We start from the raw sequence: 17,210 nt of genomic DNA on the forward strand, positions 1-17,210 counted from the left end.
ATTGTGTTTAACTCCTTACTGGTTGGATTGTGTTTAGAATGACTCTCTTGACTTATTGCTAGCAGCCATATCACCCTGTTGTTCTAGACTTGTTGCCCACTGAAGCTAAGCATGGTTGAGCCTGGTCAGTACCAGGATGGGAGGCCTCTTGGGGAAAAATAAGGAAAAATAAGGAAGAGGTGTTAGTGAAGCCAGCAGGGGGGTACTGTAAAAAAAAAAAAAAAAGGCACTGTCTTTCGGATGAGATGTTAAACCGAGGTCTTAACTGAGGGCACTACTCCTAAAGAGTAGGAGTGAAACCACAGTGTCCTGGCCAAATTCCCCCCATTGGACCTTATCAATCATGGCCGCCTAATAATCAACTTCCAGGAGTCCCCTGTTCACTGATGTAAAGCGCTTTGAGTGTAGTATCAGAAAAGCACTATATAAGTGCAATATCCATTCATTCATTCATTCATTGTAACAGAGGGAATCAACAAAGTTTACAATGTGTAAAATCTTCTGACAGAGTCTAAAACTACATCTAATTTTAGGCTATTGTTTTTGTCTACATCATCTGCCCAGATAGCTTTCTTATGCATTTAAAAGCTCTTGTATGCAAATTTATGCTTTCTAATGCTGGACCTTGTCGCTACAATATTCTCTCTCCATTTTCTCTCTCTCTCTTTGTTAAAATTCTGTGCATCTCAACTTATCAAGTATCAAAACAAAGCATGCTTAAAATACCATCTCTAAAAACACAACATAAATAAGAATAGAAAACTAAATGATTTAGTATGAATGATGAATGACATGAAATTCATGAGATGATGATAATGATCATAAATGTAAATTAACCAGAGGCGTGTCCATTTTTTGTTGTGCTCTACTTAACAAGGGGAGGTAACATTTAGTCTCTGCAATTTATCAACTAATAATACCAAATCTGAGTAAATTCTTCTGAATTTGATGACTAAATAATCCATGCCACAGGTCTGATAGTGTCTCTGTTCATATTATTAAGAGCCTCAACTTAAATCCTGTGAGAACCTAATTTTATTATAACACAGTGTAGCATCACCGTGGGTATTTAATTAGTGTCTGCAGTTCAGAGATAAAATAAGGCAAGTGGGAGACTCAAGAATTCCAGCGTAACCTTGGGAGACAGCATCACTTAATATTTGTCTTATGTCAACAATATCAATAGTTTATGTTTTCAAGGATTGCTCAGACTTAAGTATTCCCAAACTGTATTTCTGATATGGAAGATTTTGATGCTGGCACTAAATCTAGTGAATCCACCACAAATGATTCAACATCCAGTCTATGTTGAATTTGCAATAGTGAATGGGTTAAACGAATAGTTCACTGAATAAAGTTCTTTATCATTACTTACCCTCATGTTGGCTCTATTTCCTATGTGGAACACAAAAAGAGATGTTTCATTGCATCTTTTGTTTCATACAATAAAACTGAAGGTCATACAGTTATGAAACAACATGTGGGGGTGAATTTTATATTTGGGTGAATTGTTATTTAAGATTCCGGGGGTCACTTTCCTCAATTAACTGTATTGCATTGAGATACTCTGCAGTACTTTCCTCCAGTGTATACCTAATGTACGTTCATATATCTAAGCCTGATTTTATTAGTTTCTATATACTGTGTGTTCTGTTTGGCAATGTTTTGTGCACCAGCCGTGTGTAAAAGCAGTGCTAACAGCTTGGTAACATCTGGAAAGATACACTCTTGAAGACGTCTGTGCCAATTCTGAAACTCAAATGTGCCACGGGATGTTATTTCCCAACTCAGCATTAAATTTCCTTATAGGGAGACATATTGCAAGCTGTTGGGAGCCTGTGCAGCCTGTGATGAGAGTGATCTTGAAGGCCTTCTTGAATGACATGATCAGATTTCAGTGGAGGATTTGATTGCTTGCTGGCCTGGGAAAGACACCTTAAGGCTCTTGAAGGGATGAGGTTGGATTCATGTAATTTCCTGAGTGGGTATGGCAAAAACTCTATTTGTTGATGAACCGATGCATCAACAAGGAGAAAAAAATTAAATAGAAAAAAGTTTAAAGAACATTTATAGTGGTAGAAGTTGTCGTGTGCAAGGAACTGTAATAGATTAAGGTAGCATTCATCACCAGTTCATCAAGTCTCAATGTGTGAAGAACTTGTCACTCATAATAGTGCCCAATAACTGTCACACATTTTCATATTTATTATTATTAGCTGTCTAAAATATCCTCTCCGTTAACAACTGACCCTTCTCTAAGCTCTGCCCCCTTGGCAACTGTTGCATGCTTTGAGAAGCTCTGCAGAACTCCCCATAGGAATGAGAAATTGCTGGGAATGGCGTGGTATTTATCAAAATGTCTCATAAATGGAATGGATACTATTATTATGTGGGCTGGAATGTAAAGCAAATAGTTAAATTATACTGTAATTTGATTGGAAACTCTGCAGACTGTGAATCAAAATTGAGACAAACAATTATCACAACCACATAAAAAGCGAAAAGCGTCCCTTGATAGTGATTACAAACCTCATAATATTAGTCTAAGTGAAAATAACTGCTTATAATGTCTTTTAACACTCATTTTGATGCTGTGAGCTCTTATTGACTATTGTCTGTACTTTGACCTGAATCAGTACGTAAATTAATTAATGTTAGGTTGTTAGTTTAATTTACCTTGGAGAAAATGTATGTGTCCTCGCTGATGTTATGCATGTTCATTTGGGAATGAGGAATGACACACTTCAGTCCATAGCATGCTCTTCTCAATATTTATTTGAAGATTTCTTTTGAAAGTAAGAAAATAACACAGCATATTTCCTCGCTAGGTACCTCGTATCACTATTTCAAGTGACCCAGCAACAAGAGTGTCACAAAGCAGTTGAAGTGCACATGCGTCAAATGCATTCCTATTCGTTCGCGGTCAGAAAAGTATTAACACAGAGGCAATACAGTCGACCAGTCGTGAGGTGATCTGGAACACGCAAAAAGGAATGTATACCTGAGCCTTAAGACAGAATTGGTCATAAATGCTTTTAAGGTGGGGCTTAGTGAGGGGTCAATTTAATAAGATGTTGTTGTTGATGCTGTTTCTTAAAACAAATACTTAAAATAATATACTTATTCTAAATGCAGCAAACTGTCATGGTCCCACTCTGTCTGCCCTCTGTTCTTTGTCTGTTTTCTTTCTGTGTGTTTTTGTTGTGTCATGGTCAGTGTTGTTGTTTGCCTTTTGCTGTCCCGACCCCAACTACTCATTCCTTCTGGCCTCATCCTCTCATTTAGTCCTCGTTATGTTAATCTTCACCTGTTCCTCCTGTGCTCTACCTGCATATATTGTGCTCCCTTTCCTCTTGTGTCTGTTGTATAATTTTGTTTCTCTATTTGTTTGGTCGTGTTTTGTTTGCTCAGCCTCTAGTCTGGTTTGTCATTTTGTCTTCGAGTTTTGAAGCTTGTTATTGATTTTCTTTTCAGTTGTCCTCCCTTGTGAAAGTTTGTTTTCCCTGTTTGTATTGTTTTATTTAACAAAAGTGTTATTTAGCCTCATTCATGCTATTGGGTCCTCATTCCTGACACATTTCCTGACAGATCATTTGTAAAAATAAAAAAAATATTGTCTAATTTCAATAGAAAACCGGTGTAGCATACACACACCACACACTATTACAAATAAGATATACCGGTAATAATCTAAAAATATTTTTCCTTGAAGCACACTGTTAAACACTCATTAATTATCTTCACAAATATCCAGCAAACATTTTTATTTTAAACTTAATCTAAGCCTGGTTTAGATAAAATACAATCACTATCCATCACTGTCTTTCAGAAAATCATCCAACATAGAATAATGGCAATGACATTAGAATAGTCTCCTAAAAACTTGTAGGAACTGTTCACCCCACAATTATCTTATCATTTACTCATCCTCAAGCCTTCACAGATGTGTATAATTTTCTTTCTTCTGCTGAACGCAGATGAAGATTTTTAAAAGAATATAACTGCTCTTGAGGTCCATACAATGCAAGTCATTTGTATTTGTATAGCACTTTTCACAACACAAAAAAAGCAGCTTTACATAAAATCTTGCTTTAGTAGAAAATGAAACTAATATCTTTAAAGTCTATGAGTTATCATTGTGTAAATTGAAAATTGTGTATAAAAATAAATAATGAAATAGTTAAATAAATAATTGTATTAAGAACCCCAGTGAGCAAGACGAAGGCGACCCTTGCAAGGAACACAAAACTACATAAGATGTTGGTTAATGGATAAAAATAACCTTGGGAGAAACCAGGCTCACTGTGGGGTCCAATTCCCCTCTGGCTAAACAGCATGAATATAATGCCATTATTAATTATTTGTATACAGTGTTCATGTGTCACGGTATAAAAATTGTAAACTAAGTATGACTAATGTCTTTGTATTGTTTGTGCACTGGAAGCTTCTGTCACTAAGATAAATTCCTTGTGTGTGTAAGCATATTTGGCATTAAAGCTCATTCTGATTCTGAAGTCCATCCTGGATTTACTGCAGAAGTTCACATAGATGCATTTTCCTTTGTTAGTTGGCTGATGAAGGCTTTTGTTGGCAATTAATTTATAGTCTATGTATTCCATTTCAAGAGTGTAGTCCATCAATAAACAAAAGTGATGCAGGCAGAGATCAATGAGGAGCATTGGAAGGTAATTTTGGTGAGGTTTGGTGGGGTTCAGGCAGTGGCATATGAAGTCTGCGATGTCTTACAGATGAAGTTGGCATCAGTTCAAAATGTTGAAGCTCAAAAAGCATACAGAGGCAGCATAAAAGTAATCCATACAACTACTTTGGCTAAATCCATGTCTTCAGAAGCCACAAGGTAAATGACGAACATGTACACAGCCGTCCAAGTGATGAAAAGAAAACGGGACTCTGGTCAATTCTTCCACTGCTCCAATGTCTGGTTCCGACATTCGCATAGATGAGCCTTGGGTGCCCAACACCCTTTTGCCGGTTTGTGGTATGTCCCTCCCCACTATCAGTAGGTACTCACCACTTCTGACCGGGAGCAACCCACAGGAGCCTTGTCGTTTCAGAGATGCTCTGACCCAGTCCTCTGGCCATAACAATTTGACCCTTGTCAAAGACGTTCAGGTCTTTTCTCCTGCCCATTTCTCCTGCATTCAACACATGGACTATGAGAACTGATTGTTTGCTTACCATCAAATCTACCCAGACCTTGACATGTGGCTATATTAGGAGATGATCAACATTATTTGCTTGAACTGGGGGTGGTCATAATTCTTTGACTCATCAGCAGGGGTGGGTTTATGATTTCTGAGGCCCCAAGCAACCGATCAACCCTGGACCCCATTTTGAAAATCTTTGCTAAAAAACAACATAAAATTGGTTTTAAATAATACTTTTAAATTCATCCTATCAGCCGTTGTAGCCAAGTACATTCAAAATGTTTACTGAAACATAAAAATCAAGTTCAAGATAATTAATGCATGTGTTCCAGTTTTCCACAATACAGTATTAAAAAAACTATATTTATCTACTTCTATTTTTACCCCAAAAAAAATTTTTATGAACAGGGTGTGTAAAACTACAATTGCCAACATTTTGGAATTCAGTTTTAATTTATTATTATTATAAGCCTACAAACTGTTGTCCTGTTCGTCATAATTTGATACAGAACTATTACTATTATTACTTTGAGGATTTTCTGTATACAATAATAATAATTTACAATAAAAATAATGTCTTATTTAATTTACTTTCACCAGGAGCTTATATTCTGACGCTGCAGTTTATTGTTCACCATGTTGCAAAAGACTGTATTTTATGTTAGAATCGTTTGCAACATTCATTACAGTATTGTAACAGTAAACATACAATGCAAGGATTAATGGTCCAAACATGCTCACTCATGAGGTGTGCACGCATGCTCATGGAGTTGAGTCGAACCTCCAAAAAGGAGATTTGTTGGCAGGAAAAAAGTATGCTTTTTGCCTAGTTGACATTGAGACCTAGGCTGTTCAAATGGTGAAGTATCAAGTCCCTGTGCTCACATAGCAGAGCCTCTGATTGGGCCAGTAATAGCCAGTCGTCAAGGTAATTCAGAATGGGCATGCCGTTAACCTTCAAAGGAGCGAGTGTCGCATCTACACATTTCATGAACGTGTGCAGGGCCAGAGACGATCCGAAGGGGAGGACTTTGAATTGATGTGTCGTTCACTCGAACGCGAATCTCAAGAACAGCCTGGTGATGTGCTACAATTCAGATATGAATGTATGCGTCCTTTACAATAGATCAAAACGATGCAAACCAGTCCTGTGGGTGGATGTTTGATAAGATCTGTTTCTGAGTTAACATTTTGAATGGGCATTTTGCAAATGCATGGTTGTTTAGATCTCAGATCTAAAATTTGCCGAATCTTGACCCCTTACTTCGGAAAGATAAGGTAGCAGCTGTAAAACTCTTTGTGGCCATGGCAGCTCAGAACAATCTCTATTGCATCTTTTGCGAGGAGATTGTGAATTTCTGCACATAATACAGGCACCGTTGAGGACAAAATGTTGTTGAAGCGAGGCTAATTGGATCGAATACCCATGTTCGATCATTTTTAGCACCCAATCTGACATTCCTGTGAGCGCCCCCACATGTTAACGTAACAGAATAGTCTGCGCTTTATATTTGAAACAACATTGGGATGCGGTTGTGCACAGTGTGTGAAATGGGGAAGCAAAGAAAATTCTCAAGAATGGTCTGAGCCTAAGTACAATACGGCATGGTTTATTAGCATGCAAGCATAAAAGAGAGAATTGTTTGTATGTGATCATTATGAACAGAAGTCAATTCAAATTTCACCGGTGCAGATTGGTCAGAGGCCACGATCTTTCTGCGTTTTGATGAGACAATAATGGCTGTGACAATCTCTTCTGTGCACTGTATGGGGAAAAATTGTGTTGTGCCTCTCGCAAGGAGATTTACAGAGTAAAGAGTGGCCGTGTCCTGCACTGTAATGTGGAGGATAGAATGCTGTTAATTCAAGGCAGCTGCATCGTGAACCGGAATATATAACCACACACTACCATTTCTTTAACACACTGAGAAATGCTCGAAAATGTGCGGCACACGACCACGTAATGTACGGGTTGGCACCGAATTTCGCTCGTTTGTTGGGGAAAGCTACAGTTTATAAGATGATGGAGCATTTTGAAAGCACCACGTGATCACGAAACACACGAATGGGCACAGATAATGGGCACAGATAGCTGACATTTATCAGATGTGAGCGATACCTGGATCGGTATCGGCTCCGATACTGAAGCTTTTAGATGGATCAGGCATAGGTCCGATGAGCCCATTCCAAATCCGATATTGTGTGTTAGCCATGCTCATTACTGTCAAGCTCCAAAAATGACATAAAAGAACCATAAAAACACCATTAATGCAGTTCATATGAGTCATGCATTTTATTCAAAGCCACTTGAAGATGTGCGATAGCTCTGCGAATCACAAAAGGCTGTGTTTAATAAGTAAATATATAATATGCACAGTGCCAGCACATTAGTGAATGGTGCTGCTCTGTTGACACAAACTCACACACAGGCTGGTGATGCACTCGCGGCTATTTTTAGCCTGCACAGCAGTGCGCAATATTTGAGCGCTACTCAAGAACAGCATCTCGGATGTAGATGCTCAATAGTTCACTGTTCACTTATAATATGCATTTAGAATCGCACCGGAGCTGCATTTTACCATAATTTGAATTAGAAGCAAATTAAACTACTGTGAGCTTGCCTACAAACAGACACATACAGGACTTCATGGAGAGTTTAGAATGTCACAATAGAAGTGTGAGGGTTTAAAAATTACACAATTTAAATATATTACTGTTGTATTTAAAATTAAAATTTAAAGTCAATAATAATAATGTTAATAACAATTTATTATTATTATTATTATTATTATTATTATTGTCATCATTAGTATTTGTTTACAATTTATAACAATATTTAAGTTGAATGGGTTCCAAAAAATAACTGTGTGAATGAAAAGTGGACTGATGTCTTACAACTAAATTGAAAAAAAAGAGATCTGAATCCTTTAAAATCCAGATGACAGTTGAAACAATTTTTTGGGGAAAAAAAAGAATGCAAAAATAAAACACTGGTTTCTTTTCTACTGAAGACTTGAAGACTTCAATTACTCTTAATTTTGTTGCTACATTATCCAGTATACTAGTTAATAATTAAGTGTTTCTTAATAAGCTATACATTTATATTGAAATAATGTGTAGTAGAGGTTTGTGTTTCTTCACATATTAAAGAGTACTCCCAATTAGTTCCACACAATAATGTAAAGATATTCTAAACTGATTATGAAAAAAAAACAACAGTGGTATCGGCTTGGGATCGATATCGACCGATACTGAGATTTCCGATATTGGATCGGAAGAGAAAAAGTGGTATCGGTGCATTCCTAGTCAAGATGATGTCAGTCTTAAAGGAAGAAGATTCAAAATGGTGATTGAGCACCTGCTTGTATAGGGCAAATGTGTGCCTAAAAAGGCAGGGCTCAAACACCATTGCCAATCATAAGACTGGCGTGATGATACAAGAGGTTCGTCTAGGTTGAGGAAAAGGAATTCCCCAAAGCTTCTCACTGCAATGTCGAGTGAACTGAATCAATAGGGAGCTCTTGAATTCTCAATTAGAAACTTGAATTTTCAGAGAAGTAAAGGACAGCTGCAGACATTGCTCACCTGACTGGGATGGTCACGCTTTTGTGTTCTTTCCTGTCAATGACTAAATAGCAGCAGGTGTTGTTCCAGATTATTCCATCCTGCTTTACTAAACATTTTGTGTGTATCGTTGCCCAGGGCAATTCTGACAAGTTCAGTGAGGGTTGCCCTCACAATCACAACCCTTAAAGCCAGATCATTTCTCATTTATGAGTCGGTGTTTCTTAAGTGCTGTAAGGTTATGATGTTGGGCCCAGTCAGTGAGTTTATTAACAATGTTTGTAAATGAGGACAGGCGTGCCCATCAATGGCTGCAGTGATGAACAGAGTCAAAATCTATAGCTGCTCAGTGGGCTAAGGAATGAGTGTGTTAGTGTGATTAGTGTGTGCATTTTGGAAGTCAGGATCAATCTAAAGACAGTCTGTTGAAGCTGGTGTTGCAAAGCAAGGCCCAGGAATGTTTCTCCCTCGACACTTGGGCAGAGACAGAGGAATCCTCCTGCAAGGGAACAGGGCGACATTGCAGGCGAAGGCAAGGGTGAACAGGAAGGTAACCCCACCTCTATAGACCAACAGACACAAGCAATCTCCAACTAAACAAGAGAGCACGATTAACACTTGACAGCAAACAATAAACTGGCAAAGAAAGAGGGACTACACAAGGACCAAGTAGGGAGTGCAATCAGTGAGAAGCAGGTGGAACGGGCGAGTAAATAATTGCCATGATCAGTGCCTCCCTGGGAACGATCAGCGCTCCCATGGAAATTATGATTATATGTGCCGGCTCCAACTGTGAGACATGAGGGAGAGAGAAGAACAAACAACAATATGAGCCGGCACAAATGCAAGAACGGTGACAGCCAGAAGCTGCACTGACAAGAGCGTTTCGCCACTGAATTTATTTTTGCTTCTGCATTAAACACATTAAAACTGCACTATAAACACATACTGTATTTATCTATTTATGATTTATTTTATGACTTTTATTAAACAACATAAAACAATGGAATGCGCTACTCACCCTTTGTTTGACATAGCAAACTTAATGCAGTGGCCTTGCAAAAGCCCAGAAACTCTGTTTCACGACTGAAAGATTTTTATTACACATGGACAAACAGGGCTGTAATAATCATGCACATTTCTTGGTGTCCTGACCCTACAGATTTCCTGAGCTACAAATTATCAGGAAAGGTTTTAGATAAGTGTGTACCCTGAGTATATGTGCTAGAAAAAAAATTATAATAATGAGTTTTTTAGCAGTAAAGATGCCCTCAGATCCTGTGCCTTCCTCAGCACTGTCCTCAGTTGTGTGAGAGCTTGAATTGCAGAATTGATAACACTGGATGGTGCATGAGCTAAATACTAAAAACACAGTAGTGACAGAGGCACTAATAATCAATTACCTGATTCAGTGGGAGGAACACCTGCAGAAACACACCACATGTATTACTTCCAAACCAACCTAATTTAGATATATACTGCAGCCCCTGATGCATGACCTTAATTAATTTCATTTCAAAATATTATCATCTCCATGAGAATTTTTAAAGTCTTATTGTATTCAAGTAATGGAGTGGCAATTTGTACTCCGGTGTGAATAGCATATGCTACAGAGTGCAGCTATTTGCATGCTAATAGACTGGTGAAACCACAGGAATGTACAACAAACTAGACAATAGATGTGAATGTGTAGTGTGGTCCTAGCGACCTTCGAATCCACCTTTTGTCTCACTCTTTTTCTCATCTGATTTCCTGTTTCCACTCTTAATATTTTATTTAATAATACTTAAAATATTAGATAAAAAAATATATATAAATTTTATTTTCATCACAGTGATTTAGTCACAGTGAATAATATGCAAATAATATTAGGGATGTACCGATCCGATACCAGGATTGTATCGGCTGCGATACTCAAGCTTTTAGATGGATCCGACGAGCACGATCCAAATCCGATACTGTGTGTTTGTCATGTTCGTTACTGTCAAGCTCCAAAAATGACATAAAAGAACCATAAAAACACCATTAAAGCAGTTCATATGACTCATGCATTTTATTCAAAGCCACTTGGTGATGTGCGATAGCTCTGTGAATCACAAAAGGCTGTGTTTAATAAGTAAATATAGTATGCGCAGCGCCAGCGCTACTATTTTTAGCCTGCACAGCAGTGCGCAATATTTGAGCGCTACTCAAGAACAGCATCTCAGATGTAGATGCTCAATAATTCTGTTTACTTATAATATGCATTAAGAACTGTACCAGAGGTGCATTTTACCAGAATTTGAATAAGAAGTGAATTAAACTACTGTGAACTTGCCTACAAACGGACACATACAGGACTTCCTGGAGAGTATAAAATGTCAAAATAAAAGCGCGAGGGTTTAAAAATTGCACGATTTAAATATATTTCTGTTTTATTTTAAATCAAAAGTCAATAATAATAATAATAATAATAATAATAATAATAACAATGTATTATTATTATTATTGTCATCATTAGTATTAGTTTACAATTTATAACAATATTTAAGTGGAATGGGTTCCAAAAAATAACTGTGTGAATGAAAAGTGGACTGATGTCTTACAACTAAATTGAACAAAAAAAGATCTGAATCCTTTAAAGTCCAGATGACAGTTGAAAAAAAGGCAAAAATAAAACACTGGTTTCTTTTCTACTGAAGACTTGAGGACTGGAATTAATGTTAATTTTGCTGCTACATTATCAAGTATACTAGTTAATAATTATGTGTACAATATACATTTATATTGAAATAATGTGTAGTTAGAGGTTTGTGTTTCTTTCCATACAGTGCTCCCAATTAGTTCCACAAAAAATAGTTATGCAAAAAAACAACACTGGTATCGGCTTGGGATAGGTATCGGCCAATATAGAGAAAAAGAGGTATCGGTGTATCCCTATATAATATCTGCCACTATTTGTACTGGGGTGTGTATAGCATATACCATTATTTGCACCAAGGCGCCATCAGGATTTATGGACACGGGGACAACATTTTCCAAATTGCCCCCTTTTGACTTTGGCTGTGCGGAGTGTTTGTACATGCTCGTTGCAACCTGGATATGAAAAACGATTATTCTAATAAAGTTATAGCATAACTTTTTATTCTATTTAATAATATTTAAATATATAAAAAAATTATATTTTATAAAATAAAAAAATATTTTTGTTTTATTTATTTAATAAAACAACAACTAAAAAACAGCAACCCCTACTTACCGTGGCACTGCCCTCATCCACACCCACTCCAACACCGTGCACCACCACCCACCCATCCTTGTGTTACTCACTCACTTTTTAGGGATGCCAGTCTCTTCCTCAGTGGACCTACTCTGCATGGTGGGGATGCTCATCTCTCCCTCAGTTTCTGATAGAGGGTGATATCATAGGAAGAGTCTGATTATTTTCTTGCTGACTTCAGGCATAAGAATGAGCTAATTGCAAATAGAATCTGCCTTTAATAAAATCCCTGTTGCTCTCTTCAGCACAAACCCACACTTGTAAATGTGGCATATGTTATTGTACATGTGGCATATGGTATAATAGACAAAAAATAATAGGACATATAACAGAATGGCGTATGTACATGTGCAAGTGATAATGTATGTGCAAGGGAGGAGTATGTACATTTATTGAATTAAATGTGTACATTTACATATGTACATATGTTATTTACTATTTGCCTGTTGTAATTAACATTGTGCTATTACCTTTATTTGAAAGAGATTTGTAAATTTTCAATGTGATCTTTGTAGATATTTATAAAATGTGGTTCTATAATATGTGCGTTATACGTACATATATTTTTTCTTGTTCTGAAGAATTTTCAATCAGACATCAGTGGGGCTGCAATAATAATTTTTTAACAGAAATATTTTGATAATTGATGAATGTAATGTGTCACAAACGCTTTCGAGAGCACCTCCGTGGTCGGCCACCGGAGATCCGATTCACCTGAGTTCTAATTACCCACATACCGGGCTTTATCAATCCACAGCTGATCCCCATTTCATCTCCCTCTATTTAAGCTACACGCAGTCACACACTCAGGGCGAAGTCTTGTTTGTTCCGGCTACACTACTGAGCGTTCTACTACTATTCCTTTTTGATTATCTGCCTACCGACCTTGCTTTCCCTGTTGACTACGATTGATTACTGCCTGCCTACCTGAACCTTGCCTGTCTCTTCGTGATTGCCCTTGCTGCCTGCCCTGACATCCTGCTTCCCTCACAGCGCTCCTGCTCTGCCTACGTTTGCCCTGATTCCCCATTGCTTGACCATTGCTTGCATATATCTGTGAGTTTCAATAAAACACTGCTTATGGATCCCAGCCTACCTGAGTCTTGGTTACAGAAGACTTCGCCAAACATCGATCCAGCGGTGATATCACATATGGCTGAAGAGCTCACCACCCAAGCGAATCAGCTATCTGCACAACACCATCAACTCGGCTGTCTGACGACCGCCGTGGATGAAATTATGCGGGCTGTACAAGCTCTCAGCCAGCCAGTACCGGCGCTCACTGCGCCTCCAGCCAGCCCAGCGGCCGACGCCGTTCCTCACTACCAACCGATCACCGGCCCTCGCCTCACACATCCCGAGAAGTTTGACGGTACGCCCTCGAAGTGCAAAGGCTTCTTCATGCAGTGCACGGTCTTCCTCTCTCAACAACTGGCACTTTACCCCACCAATGAGAGTAAGATCCTCTTTGTATGTTCCGTGCTCACGGGCCGAGCTCTCGATTGGGCTACCGCGATCTGGACCAACCAGGGTTTCGCCCAGTCAACCTACGAATCCTTCATGGGCAGCCTGACCATAGTTTTGATCACCCCGAGAGTGGCAAGAGCCCAGGCGAACAGCTGATAGCCCTGCATCAAGGTAATCGCACGGCAGCAGACTACGCGCTTTCCTTCCGCACTCTAGCTACGCAGACCGGCTGGCCGGAAAGCCCCCTCAAGCTCCACTTTCGACAAGGGCTGAGTGCCGAGCTTCAGTCTGAACTGGCCTGCCGCAACGAAGGTATGTCTCTTGATCAATTCATCACTCTCGTCATACGCCTTGACAACCTCATCCGCTCCAGGCGGTCAACCCGGTGGTTCGCGCCGGCAGCTCCGACTCGCTCATTCCACGAGGAACCCGAACCTATGCAGGTCGGTCGGACCCATCTCTCTCACGAAGAGAAGGAACGCCGCCTCTCGCACAACCTCTGCCTCTACTGCGGTCAAGAAGGGCATCTACGCGCCAACTGCCCGCGACGCCCCCCACAGTCCGAGAGTCCATCCAGAGAGACCAGCCCTCCGCCCTCGAGGTTGACCCCGGCGCCAACCAGGTCCTCGCTTCAGGAGCCGCTCATAGGGGGGGGGTTCTGTCACAAACGCTTTCGAGAGCACCTCCGCGGTCGGCCACCGGAGATCCGATTCACCTGAGTTCTAATTACCCACATACCGGGCTTTATCAATCCACAGCTGATCCCCATTTCATCTCCCTATATTTAAGCTACACGCAGTCACACACTCAGGGCGAAGTCTTGTTTGTTCCGGCTACACTACTGAGCGTTCTACTACTATTCCTTTTTGATTATCTGCCTACCGACCTTGCTTTCCCTGTTGACTACGATTGATTACTGCCTGCCTACCTGAACCTTGCCTGTCTCTTCGTGATTGCCCTTGCTGCCTGCCCTGACATCCTGCTTCCCTCACAACGCTCCTGCTCTGCCTACGTTTGCCCTGATTCCCCATTGCTTGACCATTGCTTGCATATTTCTGTGAGTTTCAATAAAACACTGCTTATGGATCCCAGCCTACCTGAGTCTTGGTTACATAATGATTATTAGAACTATTATTTGACTGTTCACCGATTATTGCAACGATTAATCATTAACTCTTAACAGACTATTCAGCTTGTGCCCGACTTAAAATGTTGTATTAAACGTACTTACTAACAATAAAGAGGACAAAATTATATTTTAAACATACCTCTAAATGACATTCACTGAATTAAAGGGAAAAAACTTTTATAAAGTTTAATTCAGTAAAGAAATTCACTGCAAAAAATCCAGTTTTCCATTTAAAAGGGAAATAAGATACATTTACTTGAGAAGCAACATATAAGATATTTAGACTTGCTTTAAGAGAATGCATCTTAAATATTAAGTATTTTGTATATAAGTGTATTTTTTCACTTGGTTATACTTCTGGGTGCAGTAAATACAAAATATATGTATATTCAAGATCAATTCTCTAAAAGCAAGTCTAAATATCTTTTATCCTGCTTCTCAGGTGAATGCATATTTTTTGAAGGATTTGTAGAAATTTTAAAATATCTGTATTTTTAATATTATATTATTATATAATATTATATTAAATAATATTCTTGGATATAATTTTTTTCTTCTGCAGTATAGCTGCTAAAGAAAATTTACATTGTTTTAAAGGAGTTTTAGATACTTATACTGGAAAACAAGGCAAAAATAAATCAAAAGCATATTTTTGTTGCAGTGTATAATGGGGCGAAGACTTCCCTCTCTCACATTTCTGTTCACTTAAATCTTTAACTCACAAAAAATTAAACTCTCTCTTATTAATAAAGCTGCATATTGCCAATTTTCTTCACAATAAGAAATGCACAGTGACATATATTGTGATTCAATAAGTCGAGAACCATCACATTATAATCTGGCTGTATAAAGCATGCACATTCGAGGGATGAGCATCCCAGCAACAGAGTGTGCATCAGCCGGGTGCACTTTCATCTTGCTCCCTCAGATCAGGACATTTGCGCAACTCATGGAAGAGGCACTGAACACACAGAGAAATGTCAGTTTCGGAGTTTGTAGTTATAGATATGGTCTGTTTCCATATTTTTTAACTTTAATAAAGCTATAATGCATTAAATATAACTTCATTAAAGATGTAATGCCAGGGTGTTTCCTTTAAAGATGCTCATCATGCAAGGAGAGGGCTTCTGTATTTACTTATTTTGTATTTTTGCATTATAATTCCCTCATACTTTGCGATCTACATCACCTGAAGCTGTTTGGAAAGTTTAGAGTGCATCTGGACTGTGAGCTGTGTAATACTTCCTCTCCTCAGTCAGGCGTGAACTGCAGTACTCTTGCGCATCATCATTAGAGTTTAAAGGGATCTTATGTTACGTTATATGAGATCAAACGACTCTTCTTTTTGACAATATTTTTTTAATGCCGACATTATCGATAACTTCAGCTAATCGTTTCAGCCCTATTCATCAGAGGATTCACAAAGATTTTTACATCTCTAAAGCTGTGACATGTAAAAATGCTAAGTTTTTAGAAGCTGTGAAAATGTTGATATTGTACTGTAACGAAGTGGGAGAGCGAGATAAGGGCAGCCAGAGATGGAAGGGGGAGGGGGGGGGGGTGAGATATAGGAGAGAGATAAGATAGAGAAAACGAGTCTGCAACACTGTCTCTCAGGAAACACCGCCATGTAGTCCTCTGCCAGCTGGATGGCCTCTTCCAGTGATGATGGGTGGTGGCACTGGACCCACTCGGCCATACCACGAGGAAGCTGGGCAATGAACTGCTCCAATACCACCAGGTCGACGATGTCCATGGTGCCACTGGTCCCCTCAGCCAGCAACCATTTCCGGCAGGTATCATGGATCCGAGGAAGGCTTCCGGATCGTCATTTGGCGTTGTCCTCCAAAAATCCCGCGGTTTGGAACCACTGTAACAGATAATGGACGGGCAAGGAGGAGGCGGGAACTGGCTGAAAAGTAAACAAAGTTTAATAATAAAAACCAACATAAACACAGACACACGTGCAATGCGGCTGCATGCATCGTCTAGGTTACGTATGTAACCTCCGTTCCCTGATGGAGGGAACGAGACGTTGTGTCAGAGAAGCGACACTAGGGGTCTCTCTTGGGCGCCGATATTCACCTCTGGACTATGAAAAAGGCCAATGAGAGTTGGCAACCAGTATTTGCATGTCCCGCCCCCGGACATACGGGTATTTAAGTGGCGCAAATACGGGAGTTCATTCAGGAATTTTCTGAGGAGCCGGAAATGGTCTGGCCACAACAGTGGCTCGGCTCAGCGACGTGGCAGGGGAGACACAAAGTCTCGTTCCCTCCATCAGGGAACGGAGGTTACATACGTAACCTAGACGTTCCCCTTCTGTCGCTCTCTCCACGTTGTGTCAGAGAAGCGACACTAGGGGTCCACTTATAAAAGCGCCATGCACTGAGCCGTGTACGTGAACTGCTGATACAGGAGCGAGCAGGTATTCTTAAGTGCAGGACGACCAACTGTATCAGGCTGCACGTACCCTTCCCCAATGCCCCATTTAAGCCATCAGGATTCCTTATCGTTACCCTGGAGGGGAACAAGGTGCTGGCCGCCAACCTGGGAATGGGCCAAGCCTGGCCGGGCCTCTTTTCTCTCTATGTTTCTCGCATAGAGCAACTTAGGCCGGGGC

Source organism: Xyrauchen texanus, chromosome 30, assembly GCF_025860055.1.
Source record: "Xyrauchen texanus isolate HMW12.3.18 chromosome 30, RBS_HiC_50CHRs, whole genome shotgun sequence".
Lineage (NCBI taxonomy): Eukaryota > Metazoa > Chordata > Actinopteri > Cypriniformes > Catostomidae > Xyrauchen > Xyrauchen texanus.